This window comes from Eptatretus burgeri, chromosome 2 (assembly GCF_056783735.1).
Source record: "Eptatretus burgeri isolate ZD-2024b chromosome 2, Ebu_testis_v1, whole genome shotgun sequence".
Classification (NCBI taxonomy): Eukaryota; Metazoa; Chordata; class Myxini; order Myxiniformes; family Myxinidae; genus Eptatretus; species Eptatretus burgeri.
In genome coordinates, this window is record NC_140962.1 from 66,099,789 (window position 1) to 66,112,151 (window position 12,363).

The following is a 12,363-nucleotide window of genomic DNA, read 5'->3' on the forward strand; positions in this document are numbered from 1 at the left end:
AAGCCGGTAGGTGGCATGGGTGGTCGCAAGACTAAGGCGAATTTGAAATATGTAGATAAGAGAACACATCAGATGGCATTGTAGCCTGGTGTTGGCTCAGTGGTTAGGGTGGCGGCTTGGGATCCTAAGGTCCTGAGTTCAAGCCCCGCCGGCTGCTGAATTAATACACCAGGGGGTTGACTCAGCCCGTCATCCTTCTGAAGTCGGCAAAATGAGTACCAGTTCCATTGTGTGTACTGGTAGAGGGGCACTGCATCAGCGACGCAGTCGCGCTTCAAGAAATGATAGCTACCCCGGCAGCTAAGCTGCCATACGACCACCACCAGATGGCAGTTTTGCCGTTCGTTGTTCCATTTAGGTACATGACTAGCAACTGTCCATTCATCATTTGTGTTCGATTCCCGAACCATACGTTAGGGAATCCCAACGTGAACGTTGGGGTGAAAGCATATAGTAATATAATTGCATACTTGTCATACAGTTTTTGACGGATCAGGCTGAAAATTTTTGACAGAGGTTGATTAGAGTGCTCATAAAAGCGCGGAAGCCATTTTTTGATTTTCGAAAAAAAAAAAATTCGGATTTTTTTCAAAATTTCAAAGTCCCGTTGCTAGGCAACGGTGGAGTCCATAGCAATGGTGCTCAAAAGCATACAACTACATTCTGGAATGAACCTACCTGTCAAGTTTCATCAAAATTGCTTAACTCCTCTGGCCTCCAGAGCTGTCCATTACATACAAACATACAGACAGACGGAAAACCTGAGAATAACGGTCGTCTAGCGACCACCCAACATACATATATATATATATATATATATATATATATATATATATATATATATATATATATATATATAAATATATATATATATATATAAATATATATATATATATATATATATATAGATATCCTCACTAAACAACCGAGTTCCGTTCCTCCGACGAGGTCGTTAAGCAAATTGGTCGATAAGCGAGGATCCGCCCCTTACCGATATCTCAAGCATACTGTACTGGTAGTGGGTTTGTGTCAACCATCTTTAGATATTGTTTTAATGTCACCTTTGCACCATTTACAACATTTTTAGTATATTTTAAAATGTTTATACAGTCGTGTACTGTATCCTGTGATAAACAGAATACAGGTAATCGTTTTTATTTATTCTGAATAAAGAAAAGGTCGAAAGGAAACTCCAACTTGATAACTTTGTTTTAATTTGCATAACTCTTACATATTACAGATCATAATATGGAATAGGCAAAGCCAAGAAGCGAACGTAAAATTCTTTTTACATTCGCTTCTGACTTTTCCTATTACCTCAGCATTACCTTCACAACAACAACTACACCGCCTAGAACAGGATCTCATCTGAAAAAAAAAATTTTGTCCTCAACATTACCTTCACAATGACAACTACACTGCCTAGAACAGGATCTCATCTAAAAAAATAAATACTAGAAGTGAACGTAGAATTCTTCTTACATTCGTTTCTGACTTTTAGTGGGGCAACTTAGCTAAATATAGCATAACAATTGTGCATTTTGTGAGGAAAGCACCAAGTTTGGCACACTAGTAGCCTATGATATTATGAACAGATTTGGATATTGGGCCATCTCAAATTCAGCCGCTGATGGCTTACACTTGTGTCGATTCATTGTTATTTTGTTCTGTGCCCATAGAGTTCTCTATTCTATCCCATTGTTAACCGTAGTTCATCAAGTTGAGTTTGGTTTGCGGGGTGCAGTTTGGTCATTGGATTATCTCAGTCACGGATTACCGGGTTATGAGGTTCTGCATGTATTTCCGTTCTGCCTTCACGGCGCCAGTTCCAGTTTGCTACTGAGTGAGGAAGTTCTCTCTTTGTACCGGCGTGTTGGCGAGATATCTTTACCATGATAACTCGTTAGTTTTCGGGTTATCTTCGTTCGATTGACGGCAATGCCAAACCATTTGTAAATAGTTTTCCATTCTAGTTTCCATTTTCATGGCTAAACTAATTTGTTTTGGTCAGTTTGTTGAGTAACCCTTCTGTTTTCTGAAACTGCGTTTTTATTGACTCTTACAGTCAATCGCAACACATCTCAGCACATCGGCTCGAAGTAACCTAAATATGGATGAATTCGGTCGTATTGGGAATGAAGCCATGTAACTCAGATGATGGGTGTGAATTGTCTATGTGCCGTCACCAGCGTCTGTAGAAGATTTTACAAGTGGCAATAGTATTTATGACTATGGGCTAGGAGAATCAAGCGTGTCCTTCAGCTCTCTCCGATGGAGAAAGTCTCCGTCTAGGTACGAAGAGTGATCTCAAATGCTTTGCGAGTTCTCCAATGCCCAATCAGAGGCTCTTGATACCACCAGCCTAGTTCTTGATGGGGCAGTCATTGTCCAGATGCTGAAGCCTGCGGTAGCCAAGAACTTTGATGACTATGCCCAGGATGTCTTCATACCGTACCTGTTAACAAAGCTTCAGACTGTGTCATGCCGGGCCTGGTCTGGGACCGCTACGTTGCTGATTCACTGAAAGGCAGTGCAAGATCAAAGCGTGGAAAAGGAGTGCGTAGACGCGTGGTCGGAGCAGCAGTTATACCTGGAAACCGGCAGAACTTCCTCCGAGTGGACACCAACAAGACCGAGCTGTTCAAGTTCCTATCGGAAGCTATCTTCAAGTGGTTTGACCAGGATGACAAGCAGCTGATTATCACTGATGGAGAGGCAGTCCTGAACAAGCCACCGCTGCTAGACCTGGCCTTGCTCACCCCATGCAGCCACGAAGAAGCTGACAGTCGAATGTTGTTGCATGCATCCCATGCAGCCAACCATGGTCACCACAAGATACTGATCAAGCCAGTTGATACCGATGTTGTGGTGTTGGCTGTGTCAGTGGCCCAGGGACTGCAACCAGAAGATGAACTGTGGCTAGCATTTGGCACTGGGAAGAGTTTTCGGTACCTGGCAGCCCACAAAATAGCAGCTGGCCTAGGACCAGAGAAGGCACAGGCACTCTCAATGTTTCATGCTCTGACTGGGTGTAACACTGTCTATAGCTTTGCTGGACATGGTAAGAAGACTGCTTGGACAATCTGGACCATTCTGCCAGAACTTATAGACGCACTGCTGAAGCTATCCTCTGCACCAAGTGGCATACCATACGATGTCATGCACACCATCGAGAGGTTCGTCATATTGCTCTATGACAGAACCAGCACGTGCAACGACATTGACAAGGCCCGGAAGAAACTCTTCGCGAAGAAGAACAACGTGCAGCTGATCCCGCCAACCAAGGTAGCTCTGGAGGAGCATGTGAAGAGGGCGGCTTACCAAGGAGGCCATGTGTGGGGTCAAACACTGCTACCAACGCCAGAGCTGCCTCCTCCATCCAGCTGGGGCTGGGTCAAGAATGACGAGGGGGTGTACGAGCCACACTGGGCGAAGCTACCCAAAGCAGCCCACACCTGCTATGAGCTAGTATCGTGCAAGTGCAAGAAGAGCTGTCTGAAGCGTTGCAAGTGCAAAAAGGCTGCACTTGAATGCACAGCTGTGTGTGTGTGTGAGGGAGAGTGCTCACAAAATTGAGAGAATATTAACAGAGCAGACTGTGTCACTGATTCAGATCATTTAAATCAGACATCTCTCGATCAATTTTTATGAGTGAGATGTCAGTATTCATATGAATGAGACGCAGCCCATGATTCGTTTGCAACCATGCTCAACAACCACTGACTTTACATAAGCGATGTTGGTATTCATATCAATCAGACGCAGCCCTTGATTCGTTTGCCACCATTCTCAACAACCAATTTCAATGAGTGAGATAGTCGTCCGGTACAACAAATAATGAGCAGCTATCTTGCAAAATGGTGGCTATCTTTAAACTTGAGGTGGCTACAGGTTATGTTTTTCTTAATTCAGCTTTTAATAAATGTTCAAACCAATGTTAGAGTGAAATTATAATAACCGCGAGCGGCCATTTTGGAAAATGGCTGCAACAGCCATCAGCGGCTGAATTTGAGATGGCCCAATATCCAAATCTGTTCATAATATGTTTGGCTACTAGTGTGCCAAATTTGGTGCTTTCCTCACAAAATGCACAATTGTTATGCTAAGTTGCCCCACTATTTACCAATAACTTGTTCACAACTGTATACGCAATTTCTGGTTACTTCAGCCTGGATTCGGGATCAGCGATCAAATAATGTAAATCACGATTAAAAATTATTTTTTGATGATGCGGGAGATATCTTTATTAAAATCAGTGGAGGAAATATACACCATGTCTGATATTTGGGTCTTTCATGTCTCCGACGATGCCTTTATCTCCCGGCATGCATCATTCCCCATGACAAAAACCGGAAGCAAAAAAAAAAACCGGAAGCAAAAAAAAACCGGAAGCAAAAAAAACCGGAAGCAAAAAATAACCGGAAGCAAAAGGGTCATAGCCAATGACACGGATTCCAAATTGCCTTGGTATTGTGTTGTTGGTGCTTCCTATTCTCTCATGTGCACGCGTTAAGTAATATTCACAAGATAGAAATAAAACCCAATCGTGTTTATAAATACACCGCACAGCATTTAAAAAAAAACCGGAAGCAAAAGGGTCATAGCCATCGACACGGATTCCAAATTGTCAGGGGTATTGTGTTGTTGTTGTTGTTGTTGTTGTTGTTGTTTCCTATTCTCTCACGTGCACGCGTTAAGTATGAAGCTCACTACGTTCGCTAAAAATACAATCAGCAAAAATTATAGAAACTAGTGCGGGCCCGTAGGTGCAGCTCCGTGCCTGCAGTATCAGGTCCCCAGCATCAATTGTGAGGTCATATCAAATGAAGAAGAAGAATTGTGACGCCCCCTCTCTATCGCCCCCCCCTCTCCCCCTCTCTCCCCCCTCTCTCTCTCTCCCCCTTCTCTCCCCCTATCTCCCCCTACTCTGTCCCCACTCCTCTCTCGCCCCCTCTCTCGCACCTCCTCTCTCCATCTCTCTTGACTTGTGACGCCCCCTCTCTCTCCCCTCTCTCGCACCTCCTCTCTCCCCTCTCTTGAATTGTGATGCCCCCTCTCTCCCCCGCCCTCTATCCCCCCCTATCAAACACACAGACATTAATATTAATATTAAGACACACAGACATTAATATCAAACCTTGAAAAGGCACATCCGCAGGACCCCAGCAATATTCCTGGTAAGTTTCAATCATGCAAAAGAAATAATAATAAATAAATAAACATTAATTGTGACATCATTCCTGATCTTATAGCACCGTGTCCTGTCATTGGTGGACAGATAAATGGCCGTAACTTGGGAACCTCTCGTCCGATTGATATCAAACCTTGAAAAGGCACATCCGCGGGGCCCCGGCAATATTCCTGGCAAGTTTCAATCAGATTGGACCGTCCATCGTGCAAAATAAATAAATAAATAAACATTAATCGTGACGTCATTCGTGATGTCATAGCACCGTGTCTTGTCATTGGTCGACAGATAAATGGCCGTAACTTGGGAACCGCTCGTCCGATTAATATCAAACCTCGAAAAGGCACATCCGTGGGTCCCCAGCAATATTCCTGGCAAGTTTAAATCAGATCGGACCGTCAATCGTGCAAAAAAAATAATAATAAAAAATAAATGAATAAACATTAATTGTGACATCATTCGTGATGTCATAGCACCGTGTCTTGTCATTGGTCGACAGATAAATGGCCGTAACTTGGGAACCGCTCGTCCGATTAATATCAAACCTCGAAATGGCACATCCGCGGGTCCCCAGCAATATTCCTGGCAAGTTTCAATCAGATAGGACCGTCAATCATGCAAAAAAAATAATAATAAATAAATAAACATTAATTGTGACGTCATTCGTGATGTCATAGCACCGTGTCTTGTCATTGGTCGACAGATAAATGGCCGTAACTTGGGAACCGTTCGTCCGATCGATATCAAACCTCGAAAAGGCACATCCGGGGGGTCCCCAGCAATATTCCTGGCAAGTTTCAATGAGATTGGACCGGCGGTCATCGAGAAACGGTGGTCACAGACAAACAGACAGACACACACACAGAGATTGCTGGAATTATAGATAGACTCGTACGTGCCCGTAAAAAAAAAAATAATAATAATAATAATAATAAAAAATAAATAAACCACGCAGGCCGTTTCTTCGCTCTTACGTGCCCGTACGTGCGTGACCCGGAAGTTCGATATTATTCGCTGTGTCGATTATTCGCAATTTATTTTTAATACCCAATTATTTAATTAGCGCCAACGTATTTTACCTTTTCGCAATGTCGTGGCAAGGAAAAACAAAAAGAGAAGAGAAGAAAGAGAAAAAATTTACTTCCTGGTTCGGAGCATACCAGCACTCTGATGTTCCCGAAATTTATACACCGTCTAATATGAAAACGATCATAACTTGGGCCATTCTGTTTATCTATAAATGCGCATAAGAAATCGAGAAATTATTAGAATACACGAAGTCATCACTCTCCGGAAGCCCGTACATTGTAACCCGTAATGGGGAACGTGGCTGTGCTTCCCTTCCCCATCAGCCACGCCCACGCAACAACGTGTCTTCCCATTGGTTTGGTAAATAAATGGCCATAACTTGGGAAGCACTTGTCCGATTAATATCAAACCTTGAAAAGGCACATCCTCAGATCCCCAGCAATATACCTGGCAAGTTTCAATTAGATCGGACCAGAGGTTGTCGAGAAACAGTGGTCACACACACACAGACACACACACAGACACACACACAGAGATTGCTGGAATTATAGATAGATGATGTACCAAAAAAATCTTCTTCTTCTTCTTTCGGCTGCTCCCGTTCGGGGTCGCCACAGCGGATCATTTGATCCGCAGAGTGATTTGGCACATGTTTTACGCCGGATGCCCTTCCTGACGCAACCCTGGTTGCCTCTTACAACACAGGGATATGGTACACCTATTTTAACCGGGGTATACAAAAAAATTAATTCTGGATGTACCAAAAAAATTAAAATTATAAAAAAAAAAGACATTCAGATTAACACACCCCAATAAATCTTCATCGTGCCACATACCTTTCCTCGCCCATTGTAATAAATCATTATTAGGAATGTTCCCTGCTTGTTTTTGTCTTTTTTCCATTGATCCAGCATGGTCCGAATCCGAGGTTAGCCGGGACTTTATTCCCAACGATCCGTTCCCTTTAGCCGGTACGTCCTTGGCAGTGTCGCTCGGCTGCATCCGATCCGGTAAAGTGATCCAATCCGGTAGAGTGATCCGGTTCAGACAAGGCGTACCGAGGGCGTGTTCCCCGGTAATTAAATCATGTGATTCGGTAACCCGATTAACCGATAGACGGGAGGACCCTAGGTCACGCAGTTGAGTTATTGGCATTCACGGTCGGTTAAGCGACCCGCCGTGTCACGGAATTATCCGTGTGTGACGGCCTACAATTCCGGGGAGTCTGGTGGGAGCCGAGATAGCCCCCCCCTCCCCTAGTGCTCTTCTCACCCAAGCCCCGGCCCGCAACAATATGTATAAATCGCTTGTCGTGGCGTTTCTTGGGGCACCCCTCCCAGAAGTAAAAAAAAATATTGTAAACCACACACACACATATGATTACCTTTTTAGGTCACCTCTTCGAGCCTGACCTAATAATATGGGTGTCGATGTCCTTTGATCCGTCCGTCCGTTCACAATGAAGTTGAAGCAGGAGATCTGGTCATTAGTGATCCTGATAGAGGTTGATGAGACGTACACGATGGTATGACTTTCAAGGTCACCGAACGTTAAGGTCAAGGTCACGAGGCGTTTGAAGTTGCGAAAATGACGATTTTCAAATTCTATCTCCTCCGCCATTTCTCAAGCGATCTTGAATTTGATTGTAGCAAATGAATCTATGGGACAATATCTAAATTTGTTCAGGCCGGATTTTCGATATTCGCTTTCGTTTTCGTGTGACGTGACTTCAAAGTTGGCAAAAAATGTGAAAATGACGATTTTTTTTCTCACAGAGATGACCGTCACTCCCGCACGGGTGTATTTTTTAAGTTGCTACTGCTGTTTAACACGAAACTGACAGGGAGGAAATCCGACATTCTCAAGGCATTTTATGCTTATCACGTCCCCTGCAGACTAACGGACCCAAGTCTAGATTTACTGTAATCTATTTACCCCATGGAAGATAATAACACAACCCTTACTTCCACTCCCAGAGGGAGCAGGTGTACTAGTATAATCAAAATCACTAAATAAATAAAAGTCTTGGCCTTACTATCAGAGATAAACCATCTTGGCCAGACATACATCCATGCAGGTGCTCAAATCTGGTCAGTTCCATAGAATTGCTCTGTGAAGCTAAGTCCTTTCTTACCATTCTTGGCTCAGAACGACATGTCGGACCTTTACCTGAAGCGCCATGGAATGTGCCTCCAATTTGTGTTGGTGGAATATCCCTGTTGATTCTGCTTATTCTTTTCCCAAAAAATTCCCAACATTGAAGGTACCATTGAGTTAAGCCCACGAGCCAAGGATGAGCAAACAAAACAACGGTGTAACCATCCCCTCAAAATGGAGGATGTACTTCATCTTGCAACAGCCTACCTGCTGAATCATCCAATAAGTTCGTCATGTGTTACCACAGGGCAATTTTTTGCAACTTTTTTTCACGGCATTCCCATGTCACGAAACGCAAAGATATCGCTTTCTTTTTGCCTGAGGATGCAGTCTGAGGAAGTTATAAACGCAACTTTTTTGCAACTTTTCCATTATCAGCGCAACTTCCGGCATTAATCACATTTGAGTGGCTAAATCTGCTAAATGCTCGGCCATGTGGCGTCGTGCCTGCGTGAAAGGGGGATAAAAAGAACATTTTGATCGAGTATCACCTGTGCATTGAATGAGCTGACTTCCTGTCATGTGTTGCTCTGGTGTTCCTGTTTGCTATCAAGTTGTTATATCTTACCTCCTTTTACTTAAATATCGAGTTTAATCTCTATTACAAGGACGTCAGCTTTACTTGCCAATTATGCCCAAGGAAGCTGCTTCTTCCGTTGCAAAAGTACAAGCCTATGCAGCAGAATTTCCAACTGAGCTCATCGTAACTTCTGGGAACAGTTTGTTCTGAACCATCGCGACAGTACAAAACACACGAGAGCCAAGGATGCTGAACATGAACCTCGACAGACATTGCTGCCAGCTGAGAAAGTGAGTAAAAGGGACAATAATTTGTTGATCGGGTAGTTACGAGCTTTCTCTCAGCAGATCTACCTCTCTACAAACTCAATAATCCAAAGATGAAGTCACTATTCCAATCCATGGGCTACAATGCACCTTCAGACTCCTGTTGCTGATCGCGAGTGGCATCAATGGCAGAGAAAGAAACAAAAGAAAGAAACATCCAGAACTTGCTCAAGGGGAAGAACATATTTATAGTAATCAATGAAGCAGAGGTGGCAGGCACAAAGTGCATTAACACTTGTGGTCAATGTCGAATCACCAGAAAAGACTATAAGCATCTTCCAGCCTCAGTCAACTCACAGACTAATACATGCAGTGGATGATGCCATCAGAACACTACAGTCTGATCCTTCGAATTTTGTTGTACTCTTGAGCGACGCTGCGCTGCTGCTGGACGCCTCCTCAAGCTAATCGACCCGCGACTATTCCATGTCACGTGTACTGTGCATCTACTTCATAACTGCATCAAAATGGTTCCAGCCGATAATCTGATCGCCAGGGTCAAGAGTACTGTTGTCAAGAACAAAGACCGTAAGGAGTTGTTTGCCGCAATTGGATACCCACCTCAACCCATCGTAACCCGCTAGGGCAAGTTGGTTAAATGCAGCTTTCTACTATGCTGACAATTTGCCAGATGTCAAGAGGATCGTTGGGGAATTTCAAGGTGATGGTTTGCTTGTTGCCAGAGTGAAGGAAGCGATAGCATCAGAATACCTGGCGAAGGACTTCTCTGATGCTTTCAATGATCTGAAATCACTCAGCTTCGGCACTGATGACTGATCCATGTGGGATGGCGTCTTATTTTGAGAGGCGTTTGGAGCAAAACAAGGACATAAAGCAGATCATGGATCTGGCAAGCGATGACATTCCACCAAGTTTGTACACAAAGTTGCAAAAGTGTCAAGTTGCTTCGGTGAGCGTTGTACACTCTTTGTCGATGTTAAAATAAACTACCGGGGAAGGACCGTAACTTCTCACCCCAAAACGTTGAGAAATATATTTCTGTTTATTACAATCACAGCATTGAACCATGAATTTGAGTGATTTGATTTAATGCTGACTTTAAAAACCTTGTAAAATGTCATATCATTGCTGAATTCATGAAAATGTATCATTGCCTACTTGCTAGCTTTGAGAATTTAATAAATAAATGACACTGAAAATTGGTTGTTGCAGTAGCCTCTGGGCATGGATTTTAAGTTACTTTTTAACGCAACTTTTGGTAAAAAAGAAAATGCAATTTTTCAAGTTTTTTAGTGCAACAAAAATTGCCCTAGTTGTCAGGGATAAAACTGTCTTGACAGGGTAATGAAAAAAGTTGTACCAGAGTTAGCCATCTAAGATGTGTAAAAAAGTATAACATGCAAAATGTTATATAAAAAGTATAACATAATGCCTGCCTTTACATTTATTGTAGAATAATTTTCAACTGTAAGGATCAAAGAGGAGCAGGACAGTAAGAAATGAAAAAGAGAAGAAGAATACGAAAAAGGAAAGTAGTCGTTGCACTGAAGCAACAAATCATCAAGGAAGTTTAACTGGGACAGTTATGAAATCTGAAGTGTTCCGACCTCAAAGTAATGGTTGCAACATACAGACTCCAACAGACGACCCCAATAAAGATCAAAACCAAGAAAACAAAGAACCCAAATTGGTGTCTTTCCATCTCAAGGTTACTAGTTTCCTCGAGTCAAGACTCGAGACTCTCTTCCAAGGAGATGAGCCTTGTGCAATCCTTCTAACTTGCCTGACCATCCAGCAAACAGCAAGTGTGCCCTGCATCAATGAACTTCCTTGTGCTGATTGCATTCAAGCTCACCTTGTGCAGACACCCAAACGGTACCAAAGGACTTCCTTGTGCTGATTGCATGCAAGCTCACCTTGCGCAGACACCCAAGCAGTACCAAAGTAGACCTTTCAATGGTGGTATTTGATGTCAGGTGTAGTCAATCTCTGAACAGAAGAGATACCTTGCCAGTGCCAAACAGCTGACAATCGAATGCAAATATTCAGATTCTCTGTTGTTTAGCTGGTTGCTTCCAAGTTTGAAAAAGCCAGGTTGTTTGTATTTTTTGCATTTGATTATGGTGGTTAAATTTGACCAAAACCGGCTAAATAGTTAAAGTTTGAGGAGTTTCGGTTGCCAAGCACGTGTTGTGACATGTTATTCCTACTTGTACATATCCATCTCCCTCATACTCCAGTCGTTTGTGAACCTGCTGCCCTTTGTCGTGCAGCTCCTCCGTGTTTCCCTTTGAAAAACGCTAAAGTTTATAGCCAATAAAAGACCCCTCTCAGCTACATCACAACACCACGTCGAAGCAGTCTACTTATCAGTGCAGTGCAGTGCAGTAATTGGCTACACTCAGATGCTCCCTGCTGTCCTTTGTATCCCACGATACAAAATAAGGCAATCTGTGCATGTAGTGTGTACATCTGATAATAATATAATTGAAAACAGCTGGGCCAATCGCCACCAAATTTTGCATACATGCTCGAGGTCCCCAGGGTTAGGACATGGGCACAAAATAATCCCCATCTTTAGTCGTGGCACAGTACATCATGGGTACGACTTACGGTTTTCACCTGTACACGTTGAATAGGGCAAGTGGTTTACTGACCCCTGCTGTAGAAACGGAGTATTGAGGGTGGGAAAACTGCTAATTATGAAAAGAAATCCTCTCGCTCCTGGAAGGAGCAGGTATTACTTGTAAAAATATATACGTGGAGCGTTGTTTATCGAAAAATAAAACCTGGTGCATCTTTGACTACTTGGAATACGTCTGCACAACTTTTTTGAATTCCCTTTGCTCCTCTGAGCTATCCAATTGGGAAAAGATCCTGCACAAAGCATCAATAAAAATAATTTTCAGGAATTTTTGAAAGAGCTATGGTCCAGCAAAAGACATGTATGATGCACAGGATGCAAACATTAACTACAGTACAGTACACAAACATGTAATGTGCATAATTGATATTTGTAAACTTGTGAAATAGATGTGGGTCAAGGGGAGGACAAAGGATGATGACCAATGCCTTTCAATGGTATTCTCAAAAGATGCAGTACTTCAGCAGGCAGACTAAAATTGTGCAATCATTTCTAATCTCTTAATATAATAAAATGTTTACTGTACTTTGTCACATTT